The sequence below is a fragment of the Papio anubis genome, chromosome 12, assembly GCF_008728515.1.
Source record: "Papio anubis isolate 15944 chromosome 12, Panubis1.0, whole genome shotgun sequence".
Lineage (NCBI taxonomy): Eukaryota > Metazoa > Chordata > Mammalia > Primates > Cercopithecidae > Papio > Papio anubis.
Window position 1 is genome coordinate 113,959,608 of NC_044987.1, and position 13,828 is coordinate 113,973,435.

The following is a 13,828-nucleotide window of genomic DNA, read 5'->3' on the forward strand; positions in this document are numbered from 1 at the left end:
GAAAGAAAGAAAGAAAGAAAGAAAGAAAGAAAGAAAGAAAGAAAGAAAGAAAGAAAGAAAGAAAGAAAGAAAGAAAGAGAGAGAAAGAAAGAGAGAAAGAGACAGGAAAGGAAGGGAAGGAAAAGAAAGGAAAGGAAAGGGAAAAGAAGGGAAGGGAAGGAAAAAGATGAATGAAGGCCAAGGTAACCTATAAATTGAAGAGTTATAGTGGACATTTAATGTACAAACCTACCTCCATTCTTGGAGTTTAGACATTTCACCAGGCACGTGCCAATTTTTCATCCTTGCTACCCAAAGCTACTGGGACATTGTAGTCTAAACATTTCCATCTTCTTCAGCTCAGAGGTCCTTTCTTTTCTTCCTTTTCATCTCTCTGTGCTTTTGCACTGGGTTCCAGGAAACTCCTTTGCCAAGAACTTCCAGGTCACTGTATTCCCCTCGTTATTCAATCTGCTAATTAGTGGTTTCAGAATTTGTCCGTCAAGTTGGCAATTTCCAAAACCGAAAAGGTTTCCTTTTCTCAGGAACCTGTTTCTTTTAAAAAATAGATGTCCTCTCAAATTTCCCTGGAAATAGAAAGTACAGCTGTTTTACCTTTTTCTTCTGTTTACAGCATTACTTCATCGGCCTCCTGTGTTGGTTCTTTTGTTTGTCGAGTTTGGTGTCTCTCTTTTGGTGCATTGGATTATTGCATTTTTAGTGTTTCTTGGTTGTCTCTTCATATTTGAAGATGGTGCGGGGAGGGATCTGGACAAAACTGTTGTTTCCTAGAATGTCCTTCCTCAGGCTAAGTGGGAATTCCTGTTGGCTTAGCCATGCAAGAAATCTTTGTGCTGGAGAGCCCTATCTACAGTAATTGTGACATGTGGGCAAGTGAAAGAGGCCTGTGGCCAAGAGGAGCTGGTGGATCTGATTTTCTGAGTAAAGGGTTCCCTATGGGACGCTTAAGTTACCTGGGGTGCTGCCCTTTTTCTCTGGCCTAGTACGCAGTTTCAGAACTCCATTTAGCTGTTCTTGCGCCTTGACCTCCAAGCAAACATGGAATTCAATGCCAAGTGGTGTTTGGTGGAGGAAGGGTGGGACACAGTCAATCTGCTCACCCTGACACTGTTAATTGCTCAGATGTCCTTGGCCTGTGCCCACCCTGCAGCCTCTCACCTAGTGCTGTCCTCCTAGGAAGGTTCAGGGGTTTGGGCCTCCTTTCCCTCCTGCATGGGGTGTGGGTCCCTTGGTCTGTGGGTCCCTTGGTCTGTGGGTTTCACTGTCTGTCTGTCCCATGACCTTTATGTCTTATGCAGATTCTTTCCCTAGGTTTCCATTTCTCAGCTTTCCCATGCTGCTCTGGGACTGCCAGACTATTTCCTTCTTTGATCCGCTTGGATTTGGCTGGGGCAGATAAATGAGTGCCCCATCAGCCATCCTGAACCCCGAGCCCCTCCATGTCCCTGGAAAACAGAGAGCAAGTGGTCAGGAGACCTGTGTGACCCAGAGCTTCGGGTTCCTGCATCTCTTGGGCGATGTCACCCAGTAGGTTCCTTAAGGGCAGGAATCTTAGTTGGCAAAGAAGTGGCTGAGTGAGCTCAGTTTGTAGCTGGGTCGAGACCAATGAAGAGAAGGGTCTGAAACCTACCTTCCGCCAGGGCAAAGGCACATGTGTCGGGGAGAGTGGGAAGGGGGGTGGGGGGAATGTAGGCCCCCAGGCTTCTGCCTCTCCAGTTGTCTGTGAAGAGAACAAATCCTAGCACGCTGTGGCAGGGGTGGCACATCTCTTTGCTCTCACATGCCACTCTGTTCCTTGTTCCATTGCCTGATGATGCAGAGGATAGAAAGGGACTTGGCCCTGGCGCGCTGCCAGTCTGCATGGTGACACACATCCCCTCGCTTATTCAGCAAGCACTGAGTAGGCACCTCCAGTGTGCAGGCAGGGCTCAGGCACCGAAGGCTTTAGGGATACACGTTCCCATCCATAAGGAGCTTATATTTTGACGGAGAGGCAGACGTGGAAATAAGCATAAAGCCCTTCCTGGAAACCCCTTCTGAGGAGACAGAAGGTGTGGAACAGTCATGGCTGTGGAGAGTGGTCAAGGCCAGGGCGTATTAAACTTCAGTGGGCACACGGATCACTTGGGGCTCTTAGTAAATGCAGATTCTGGTTCTGGAGGTCTGGGTTGGGAGCTGAGATTCTACATTTCTAAAGAACTCCCAAGTGACACTGATGCAGCAGCAAGGGAAGAGGGAAGCCCCAGCTTCCTGCCACGCCCTGATGTCCTGTGGGTGCTGAGGGCACCTGTGGGAACCCACCAGGAACGGTTGCCCCCGAGGCCTCTGAAAGAGGCCCTGTCCCAACCCCAGGCCCAGGGGCAGGATGGAGGCTGGTTTCCAGGTCAGCCTGGCCTGCAGTTCCCCCTCTGCCCTTCATGCTGCTCCAGAGGGAAAGTGCTGGGAGCTGGCTTTGCCTGGACAGGACACAACCCAGCAGCTCTGGACTTGGTCAGGGAAGACTTCTCTCCAGAATTTTGGGGGTTGGCTCTGTTCTTGGGGGAAGCCTGGTCAGATGAGGTTCTGTAGCCATCCACACGGCCCTGGGGCTTCAGAGCTTGCAGTAAGGTCCTCGTGAGCACTGAGACCTCTGCATGAAGCTAACACAGCGTGGGTGCCCAGGGACCCTTGGGTGTCTTGGGGGCCAGATGACTCAGCAGCGGTCACTGCTGCCATCGGGCTTGGCTCCCTCAGGTCACTCAGGGTCAAGGTAAAGGCTCCAGACAACTGGAGAGTCATGCCCCGCTGCCTGTGACAGTGGCTCAGGGCCAGGTGAGACGTGGCCATCCTCGGGACCAGGCTGGGAAGTCTCTCCCTAACCAGGGAGCTCTGGGGCTCCTTTCAAGGTGGCGGAGGATATTGAGCCATGGTTAATAGGCTTACAGGTTAATCCAGCATGTGACCAGGACAGGCACATGCTTCGGTGGGTAGAGGTCAGGATGCTGCCTCCTTACCAAAAAGAGATGCTCTGAAGTTCTGGAACTCTGTGCATGCCACTGAGATCACTACAAGAGCCAGCAAGACTTTGCTAGGACCACGGAGCACTCTAGGCAGTCCCTGCCCATCCACCTCTGGGCTGGAGTGCAGTGGCACGATCAGGGCTCACTGCAACCTCCGCTTCCCAGGTGCAAGCGATTCGCCTGTCACAGTCTCCTGAGTAGCTGGGACAGACAAGTGCTACCACGCCCAGCTAATTTTTGTATTTTTAGTAGAGATGGGGTTTCACCATGTTGGCCAGGCTGGTCTTGAACTCCTGGTCTTAAGTGATCTGCCCGCCTCGGCCTCCCAAAGTGCTGGGATTACAGGCGTGAGCCACTGCGCCTGTTCCTCATCTCTTTAAAATGTGTTGAATTCACATTCTCCTCACCATCTCCACAGTCTGTGCCCAGTTCAGGCCAGAAAAGCCTCTTCCCTGGTTCTCCTCTCTGTAGCCCTGTCTCATCTGAGCCCACCTTACATTTTCATCCATCCAAGACATTCTCCTAGTAATCAGACACTCTTCCCCCATCTCTCCTGGTCTGGCCTCAGGGCCTTTGCACATGCTGTTCTTGCTCTCGGAACACCCATCCTCACCTCCCCACACCCTCTCAAACCTGTGCTTTCTCTCAGCTCTTTCTTCTCTGTACTTCCTAGTTACGTTTTTGGCCTTTGTCCTGTGGTGTGTTGAGTTGGCTGATACTGCCCTGATGCAGTGGTTTTTATATCTGTCTCCCCACTGGATGCACCTCCTTGCTGGTTCACCTTGGGTCTCCAGGGCCCAGCATGGGGCCTGGAACCTTGTACACCTTTAATACATGTTTGTGGAGCTGACATGATGATGAATTCTTTCACAACCTTCAGATGTGTATCTGTTAGGTGGAAGGAAATTGCTGGGAAACAATTTTCAGAACTAAGTGCATTTGCTGTTGTGCTTGGAGAAGCCATTTAACTTCTCTGAGCCTCACTGCCCCACCGGTCAACCACCTGTGCAATTGTTCTAAGCATGACCGGGGGTGATGCCAGTGATCAGCAGGGGGCAGGCTTGTCATTGCAGGACTGCCCCTAACCAGCTGTCCTGCACCTCACAAAAGAGGGTTGGGAACCCCGCCTTAAGTTGGGTCCCCTCCAAAGCCAACATAAAATAAAGATTTGAATGTAAGTCATCTATTTGGGAGGCGAACCCAGGAGGCACTGGTAGGGGAAGTGAGACAGGGAATGGAAGAAAGTCAGCAAAGGGTGTGGCATCAAGCAAGTTACTGTTGTGAGCAACTTGGGCCAGGGAGCTGGGGTATTGATCCACCAGGTCCCAACAGTCACTGAGTGGAGGCTACCCTACGGGTGCTAAGTCCTCAACACTAATTCTGTCTTGCTCCCAGTAGACCCTTTGAGTTCCTGAAGCCAGGGAAGTGCTGGAGTACTTGCAGTATGTGGTGTCAGAAGGCACCAGAAAAGAAGGCTTGGGGACCTCTTCCTGGTAAAATGAAAGGAAATAAGCAGAAGCCAAATAGCAAAGAATGAACCCCCATCACTGGAGCTCAGGGCAAGTCCAGCCTCAGCTCACCTGCTTTGAGCAGGACCTGCAGGACAGCTCTGCGGGTGGCTGTGTAAGTCTACTAGTTTTCAGACACTCTGATTCTTGCAGCCGGTCAAAGTCCAAACGGGCGTATGGTGATGGAGACATATGTGAGAATGAGAACAAACCCCTGCCCAAGATCACATGACAGTCTGGACCCATTTGAGGAAATGAAGCCCACAGGTGAGACTGGTTAAAACCTGATCTCCCGGAAACTGCAAAAAAAAAAAAAATACACAGAACCTAGCAGTACATTAAAGAAATAATACAATCTGTCCAGCTCTGTGTGTGGCTGTGTAACTCTACTTAAACCTATGAATATGATGAATTAATTATACTAATGGATTTCCTAATACTGAACCATCCTTTCATTCTAGAAATGAGTAGAGATTTTGCCAGAAAAGAAAGGAAACTACAGCCCAATCTCACATGTAAAGATTAATGAAAACCTCCACATAAAAGACTGACAAATAGGCTGGGCATGGTGGTTCATGCCTATAATCCCAGCACTTTGGGAGGCTGAGGCGGGTGGATCACCCGGCCTCGGCCACCCCGCCTCGGCTTCCCTTTCATCCAATGAAAAGGTGGTTCAGCGTTAGGAAATCCATTAATATAATTCATCATATTCATAAATTTAAGAAGAAAAGTCATAGTGTCAACTCTACAGGTGTTGGAGAGGAAAGTGACAAATCCAACAAGCATTCTGGATTTAAAAATCCAACCGTGAAACAATTCCTTTATCACCATGGAGTAGAGAGGGCTGTTCTAATGATGACCAAAACCCAAAACTCAAAAAAGAAAATGATAAATTCAATTACAAAAAAAATTCTGCAAGCAGAAAAGTATCAATAATAACATGAGTTGTTAAAAGACAAAGCGGGCTGGGCACGGTGGCTCACGCCTGTAATCCCAGCACTTTGGGAGGCCAAGGTGGGACGATTGCTTGAGTTCAGGAGTTCGAGACCAACCTAAGCAACATGGCGAAACCCCGTCTCTTCTAAAAATACAAAAATTAGCTGGGTGTGGTCGTGTGTACCTGTAGTCCCAGCTACTTGACGGGCTGAGGATTGCTTCCCAAGTAGCTGGGACTACAGATATGCACCACCTACTCCCTCTCCCACAGTAGTGGGAGGATCGCTTGAGCCTGGGAAGTTGAGTCTGCAGTGAGTCCCGAATGCACCACTGCATTCCAGCCTGGGTGACAGAGTGAGACTCTGTCAAAAAAAAAAAAAAAAAAAATCCAGTCTCCCTAGTTTATAAAGTGTTTGTAGATATTGGTAAGGAAATAACCTTCAATTGAAATAGGTAAGGGATATGAAGAAATAACAGAAAAATAGAAATACAAATGCATCTCAAATATATTAAAAAGTGCTCAGCCTCACTCATAAGAATAGAAATGCAAAGTAAAGCTACACTGAGAAAGCACTTTTTATCCATGATATTGGGAAAACCCCACAACTGTGACACTGGCTTTCTGAGTTAAGGAGCTGGGGACAGGATACACGACTATGTCCTTGGGGAGGGCAGTGAGTTGCCTCTCAAAACCACAGCTCGCTCACCCTTCAAGGAAGCAATCCCACTTCTGGAATTTTATTCTACAGACATACTAACAAACATTTGAAATATTGTGTATGTAAAGTTATTCATCCAAGCATTTTAAATAATGTTTTAACTTTTATTTTAGGTTCTGGGGGTACGTGTGAAGATTTGTTACATCGGGGAACTCATGTCATGGGGTTTGTTGGTACAGGTGATTTCATCACCCAGGTACTAAGCCCAGTGCCCAATAGTTATCTTTCCTGCTCCTCTCCCTCCGCTCACTCTCCACTCTCAAGTGGGCCCCAGTGTTGTCTGTTGTTCCCTTCTTTGTGTTCATGAGTTCTCATCATTTAGCTCCCACTTATACATGAGAACGTGTGGTATTTGGTTTTCTGTTCCTGCATTAGTTTGCTGAGGATAATGGCCTCTAGCTCGACGCATGTTCCCACAAGAGACACGATCTTGTTCTTTTTAATGGCTGCATAGTATTCCACGTGTATATGTAGCACAATTTCTTTATCCAATCTACCACGGATGGGCATTTAGATGATTCCATGTCTTTGTTATTGTGACTAGTGCTGCAATGAACACACATGTGCATGTGTCTTTATGGTAGAATGATTTACATTCCTCTAGGTATATGCCCAGTAATGGAATTGCTGGGTTGAATGGTAGTTCTGTTTTTAGCTCTTTGAGGAATCACCACACTGCTTTGCACAATGGGTTGAACTAATTTACACTCCCACCAGCGATTTATAAGCATTCCTTTTTCTTCACAACCTTGCCAGCATCTGTTGTTTTCTGATGTTTTAATCAATAGCCATTCTGACTGGTGTGAGATGGTTTCTCACTGTGGTTTTGATTTGCATTTCTCTAGTGATCAGTGATATGGAGCTTTTTTTCATAGTTTTAAAAATATTTTTTGAAATATCAAAATTTTAGGGCCAGGCAAGGTGGCTCACGCCTGTAATCCCAGCACTTTGGAAGACCAAGGCAGGTAGATTACCTGAGGTCAGGAGTTCGAGACCAGACTGACCAACATGATGAAATCCCATCTCTACAAAAAATACAAAAATTAGCCAGGCTTGGTGGCAGGTGCGTGTAATCCCAGCACTCTGGGAGGCTAAGGCAGAAGAATCACTTGAACCCAGAGGTTGCAGTGAGCCAAGATCATGCCATTGCACTCCAGCCTAGGGGACAAAGTGAGACTCTGTCTCAAAAAACAAACAAACAAACAAACAAACAAACAAAAAATCAAAATTTTAGACACAGTCCAAGTGACCATGAACGGGAGGGCGGTTAAATGTGTGATGGTAAATCCATACGGGGGGTTACCATGCTACTGTGAAATGGGAAGGAGGATGTTCACAAAGCATGAGGAAAGGCGTCCGAGGTACACTGTTGTGGGAAATCAACGCAAAGGGGAAGAGTACCTTTGTGTAAAAGGAGTAAAATCAGAATGTGCGTCTCCCCTCGCTTATATTTTCAGAAAGAAAATCTGGAAGGATGCGCAAGAAACTAAAAATGGTTCCCTGAGGGTGGGTGGAGGTGGGATGGGAGAGAGCCTCTTCACTCTACACATGTTCGTAAGTTTTCTATTTTTGAACGATGTGAATTTACTACCTATTGAACAATTTTAAAACTTTAAGAATGTGTTTGAAGGTACATTATGATTTTTCTGGAAGAATATAACTTGTTGGTGGCAGTTGCCCCAGGCAATTGGGGATTAGAGGAGAAAAGGACTTTTACTTGCCATTTTACATACTTTGAGATCATTTCGGTTGTTTTCATATACATCAAGACTTCTCAGGTATAAATGACTAATTATGATTTATGTTGACATATTTCTAAATACATAGGTGTTTTAAATAGGTGTTTTACCTGGGGTCCTTTGAGCAGTGGGACTGTTGGAGTCAGGGTGGAAAAAGGGGGCCTTCCTTTCATTCCTCACATGATTCTGTGATTTTTGCAACACGTACACTTTAAGAAAAGACAAGAAAATTGAGTTAAGGAGGTTCCTATCATCCTCCCTCCCTGCAAAAAGGCACGTGGGTGAATTTAGGAAGATTTGCAAAAATGAGTTCTTATAAGGCATAATAAGATCTAAGAGCTCTAAGCTGCTGCTGGGCAGTGAATTGGAGAGGAATTCGAAAGCGAAGAAAAATGATTTAAGTTTGTAGTGTTATTGGTGGAGGAGGGGGTAGTCCCCAAATTTATGTCCCTCAAAGAGGAATTAAATAACTGAAGAGGTGAGATCTGCTTTTGGCCTTATGTGGCTCATCAATATCTCCTGTTCAGTGAGGTGTGGCCTGTTCTCTGGAGCAGGAGGATAATTTGATATTTTATGGTCAATGTTTCTTTGACTTTCTGATGGATCATTGGGCATCTTTACAAGAGTACAGTGGAAAAAGCAATCAAACTGGAGTCAGGATCTGAGATCCTGGAGAGCCCTGTCCCTACAGCAGTATGAAACTAAGAAAGAGCCTCACCTTCTGCCGACTCCAGATTCTTCCAGGATTTCAGGGAGGAGTCAAACAAGAAATCCCTGTGATTCCAGTTGGATCTGAAATACTGCAGCTTCAACTGGAAAAGAAAAAAAGGAAGAACGATGGGTCCGCTGTGATGGTTGTGGTGATGGTGTGATGGTGATGAATGTCGTAAATGTCGTAATAAATGCGTAAATAATAAATGAAATCATAAATGTCGTGTAACAAAATAAATATATAATAGTAAATATATAATAATAATAATAAATAAAATGTCGTAAATGTCATGTCGTGAAGTAATAATAATATCATGCATCTCGTAATATCGTAAATAATGTCGTAAATAATAATAAATACAAAAATGTCGTAAATAATAATAAAGTAAGTAAATAAATAAGTAAAAATGCATGTCGTAAATATAAGTAATAATAATAAATAAATAAGTAAAATAGTATCGTAAATATCTCGTAAGTAGTAATAATAAATATCAATAAATATCGTAAATGTAAATAAATAAATATCGTAATAATATAATAAATGCATCTGAATAAATAATGTCATCGTAAATATCATAATAAATAAATAAATAATGTATCTCGTCGCAAATATCGTATCATCGCAATGTCGTAAATATCGTATCGTAAAGTAAATGTCGTAATAAATATTAATGTCGTAAATGTCGTAATAAAGTAAATAAATGTCATGCTCGTAAATAATATAAATATATAATAATGTCGTCGTATCGTAAATGTCGTATGTCGTAAATGTCGTAATGTCGTAAATGTGTCGTAAAGTAATGTCATGCGTCGTAATCGTAAATGTCGTAATAATGTCGTAATGTCGTAAATAAATTAAGTAAATGGTAAATGTCGTAAATGAAATGTCGTAAGTAAATGTCTCGTAAGTAATAAATAAATAAATATGTCGTAAAGTAATAAAGTAAATTATCATGTCATGTCGTAAAGTAAAGTATCATCGTAATAAATGTCATATATGTCATGCCAAATAAATATCGTAAATAAGTAAATGTCATAATGTCATCATGTCATCGTAAATGTCATGTCATGTCATATAATGCAAATAAATGTCGTAAATGCGTAAATGTCACCAATGTCGTAAATGTCGTAAAATAAATATCGTAAATATAATGTCGTAAATATCATGTCGTAAATATGTCATGTCGTAATGCGTAATAATAAATATAGTCATTAACAAAAATGTCGTAAATAAAGTAATAAATTAAGCCAAAATAATTATAAATAGTAATAAATAAGTAAAATGTCATTAAAGCCAAGTAATTATAGTATGGTAATAAATAAGTAAATGAGTGTAAGTAGCAATTAAATAAGAAGTAGTAATGGTAAGTAAATAATTAATGCCAGTAATACTCGTAAATATCGTAAATAATGGTCTCATGTCATGTCGTAAATGTCATGTCATGGTATAAATAGCATGTCATCATCTGTCTCATGTATGTCATCATATCATCATAAATGTCTCATGTCATGTCGTAAATAAATGGTCATAATATAATGTCGTAAATATCGTAAATAAATAGTATATATAATGTCGTAAATAATAAATAAATGCGTAATTAATGTAATGTCGTAAATGTCGTAAATGCGTAAATGTCGTAATAAATGCGTATCGTAAATAATGTCGTAATGTCGTAAATAAATGTCATGTCATGCATCATCTCATTAAACAAATAATAATAATATCTCGTAAATAATATTATCGTAATAATAAGTAAACAATAATGTAAAATATCGTAATATCTCATTAATAATAAATAAATGTCGTAATGTCGTAAAATGTGAAATAAGTAAGTAATGTCATCGTAAATGTCATGTCGTAAATAATGTCGTAATGTCTCGTAATGTCGTAAATAAATGTCGTCTCATGCATGTCGTAAAATATCATCGTAAATGCGTCATCATCATCGTAATGTCATGCGTAAATAATATAATGTCATTGTGTCATAAATGTATAATAATGTCGTAAATGTCGTAATGTCATGTCGTAAATGTCGTAAAATGTCGTAATGTCGTAAGTAAGTAAATGTCATGTCGATATGTCGTAATAAAGTAAGTAATAATCTCGTATCGTCGTAAATATCGTATCATATAATGTAAATATAGTAAAGTAATAAATAATAAATAAAGTAAATGTCATCATAATGATATAAATATCATGTCATCGTAAATGTCGTAAATATCGTAAATAAATAATGTCGTAAATATCGTAAATGTCATGTCGTAATAAATAAATGCGTAATAAATAAATATCGTAATCATGCATCGCAAAATAAAATATCGTAAATAAATAAATATCCTTAGTAAATGCCGTAATAATGTCATGTCATGCATTATCGTAAAAATAAAATAAATGTAAATAATGTCGTAAATATCATGTCGTAAATGTCATGTCGTAAAAAATATAGTAAGTAAAAATGTCGTAAAATGTCGTAATAAAATAGTAATGTCAAATAATAGCAAAGTAGTAATGTCATGTCATTAATGTCATTATAGTAGTAACAAAAATGTCATATAATAATAAATGTAGTAAAGTAACAAATAATAAATAAATAAAATATCGTAAATATATTAATAAATATGATGTCGTCGTAATAAATGCGTAAATGAGTATAAATATATGTCATGTGTAATAAATGTAAATGATAAAATATAATGTCGTAAATGTCATGCATGCATAATTATAAATATAATGTCGTAAATGTCATGCATGCATAGTATAAATATAATGTCATCATGTCATGTAAATAGTATAAATGTCATGTCATTAAATGTCGTAAATATTAAATATGTCATGCATTAAATGATATAAAATATAATGTCTAAATGCATGTCGTAAAAGTAAGTAATTATAAAATGTCGTAATAAAATAAGTAATAAATGTAAGTAAATGATATAAATGTCGTAATAAAGTAAGTAATAATCGTAAATAATTATTATAATCTCGTAATTAATAATTAACTAAATATTATATCAAGCATTAATTTATCTCATTTAATCTTACTACCTTAAGTGGAAGGCCCTATCTTACAGACGGAGATACTGAAGTTCACAGCCCCAGGGAAGGCAACCGCCTAAGGTCATTTGGGGGCCATGCTGGTCTTTGGTTTAATTGATGAGAAACCTGGGCTAGGAAGGTCAACTCCACAGCAACTCTAGTTCTGTGAATAACAGGGGTTTACGTTACACAAATTAATTTAATGAGGCACCCCAGAGGGCTTGACAACTATAATTGGGGGCTGCCTGCCTTCCTCCCCAAGCCCTTCTCTCCCCACCCCTGCCTGAGGACCCTTGAGGGATGGGCACCTGGGCAAGATGTGCCTAGTTTGGGAAAGGCTACAGTCCCAGGTGTGACCGCCAGGTGGCAGAGCAGCTGCACCAAGCCCTGCCCCCAGCAGCCCCAGAAAAACAGAAAATACAAATGAAAAATTCCTTGGCCTGGAAGCGGAAAGTCAGTTGGAGATTCCGGGAGCCTTCTGGCAGGTCCAGGAGGTTTGACCTTCTGCTGTAAGCAAAGCCTAGGGGTGTCCATGACAGGCAAAGGGCAGGGAAGAAGAAAAAACATGAAAGCATATGGACGGAGGAAGGAGAAAGAATCGAAGGGCTTCCTGGACACCTTGGATTCCGGCAGCCACCTCCAGCCCAGAGATTTTCAAAGCAAGGCCCGGGCCCGGTGTGGTGCCATCAGTTGGGGACTTACTTTAAAACGTGCACTCCTGGGCCCAGCCCACCCTGCAGCAGACGCTCAAGAAACTGCGTTCTAGCCAGCACCCCAGTGGCTTCTGGCACATGCCGAGGTTTGCAAATACCGACACAGAAACACGCTTCACTCTGCAGGCGAGAAGCCAGGAGCCAGAGAGAGGAGGCCACCACGGAAGGCCATGTCTCAGGGCCAGGCCTACCCCCAACAGCACGGTGCTTGCTCAAAACAGGAATATGGTGCAATTCTTTGCACGTTAGATTAGGCCTTTGGGTTGTTTTGGACGGGGGCTCTGTCCAAGGAGTCCCTCTCCTGCGGCCTCCCGGGCTTTAATTTGGGTTGGTTCTCCACCTCCCCTAGTCCCTCTCTGCGATTTTAAAATTCGTAACGATTTCCTGCCTGGAGAGGCTGAAGACGGAAGGGGCCCCAGCTTTGAAGCCCAGGCCTAGAATCCGGCTCCCCAGCTTCCTGGCCAGCCTCCATCCTGGCCGAGTTCCCCAAGCCCTCCAGGGAGGTTCTCAGAGGTTCAGGGTCCAGACACCCACCCACACCTCACCCACACTTCCAGCACTTCTCGGACTTCTTTCCGGAACTGACTCAGCCGCTTCCCTCTCGCGCTCTGGGAAGTGACTTCGGGCTGACCCTCATTCTGACCCAAATCCTGAATTCTAGCTTTTGGCCAGGATTTGGTCCGTGACAGGCTGGAGACCACACAGCAGCTGCCCAGGGGCAGCGGAGAAAGCTCAGGCTGTGGCGTCTGGCTCCGATCTGGACTGTGGCAAGTGACCTTGGGCGAGCTGCCTTGTCCTCTCTGAGCCTCGGTTTCCTTGTTTAAGGGAATTTACCTTGTTTCTCTGCTGGGCTGCCACAAGGAGTGAAGGAAGGGGTGCAGGCAGTGAGGTCAGCCCAGAGCTCAGCACACTAAGAGGCACCACCCAGATGGCCATGGGGGAGGGCTGGCTTCACTCTACCTCGCGCAGAGCCTGGAAACGGGGCTGGCCTCAGAGGCTGGGTCACAGCGTCGTGATTCTGCTCACTTCCCCAACTGCCCGCCTGCTCAGCTGCGGGCCCACGAGGGGCTTCAAAGAGAAGCCAGGAAATGGTAGCCATGGTTTCCACTGGGGGAGCTTACTGTCTAATAAAGGCAACCTAAAACCTCGGAATAGAAGCTTCCCGAAATAGTGAGTCTGCAAGCTGGTCTCCCCGGCACTGCCTGGTAGGAGGTTCACATCAGGAAAGAAAAGAGCACAGACTTGGGCCCTCCTGCCAGCTCATGCCCACCCCACGTCCTCTCCCACGCCCACCTGCACCATCTCCCCAGCTAGGGAAGGCCCTTCCCAGGCCGCACATCTGGCTTCAGAGCCTTGAACAATTGTCAGGAGGGATGAAGTTTAGGCTGACCGTTTTCTGATTTAAAGGGCCTCACGTAGAAGGTTCTAAAGATTTAAGAATGAGATCAACTGGCCAGCGGGGAGTG

At 43.4% G+C, this 13,828-nt stretch overlaps 1 long non-coding RNA gene across 4 annotated transcripts in view; it reads right to left on the minus strand.

Moving 5' to 3' along the window:
- The window catches only part of LOC116269778, a 44,106-nt gene that overhangs the window by 891 nt on the left and 29,387 nt on the right, over positions 1 to 13,828 (minus strand). For 2 of the 4 annotated variants that reach the window (XR_004177580.1, XR_004177583.1), the window contains exons 2-4: positions 8,620 to 8,713; positions 8,012 to 8,110; positions 233 to 566 (exon numbers count right to left, since the gene is read on the minus strand). This is a non-coding gene — a long non-coding RNA (uncharacterized LOC116269778). Of the gene's footprint in view, positions 1 to 232; positions 567 to 3,287; positions 4,807 to 8,011; positions 8,111 to 8,619; positions 8,714 to 13,196; positions 13,284 to 13,828 lie in introns of those variants that run through there. The other 2 variants (XR_004177582.1, XR_004177581.1) reach the window with 2 other exon arrangements.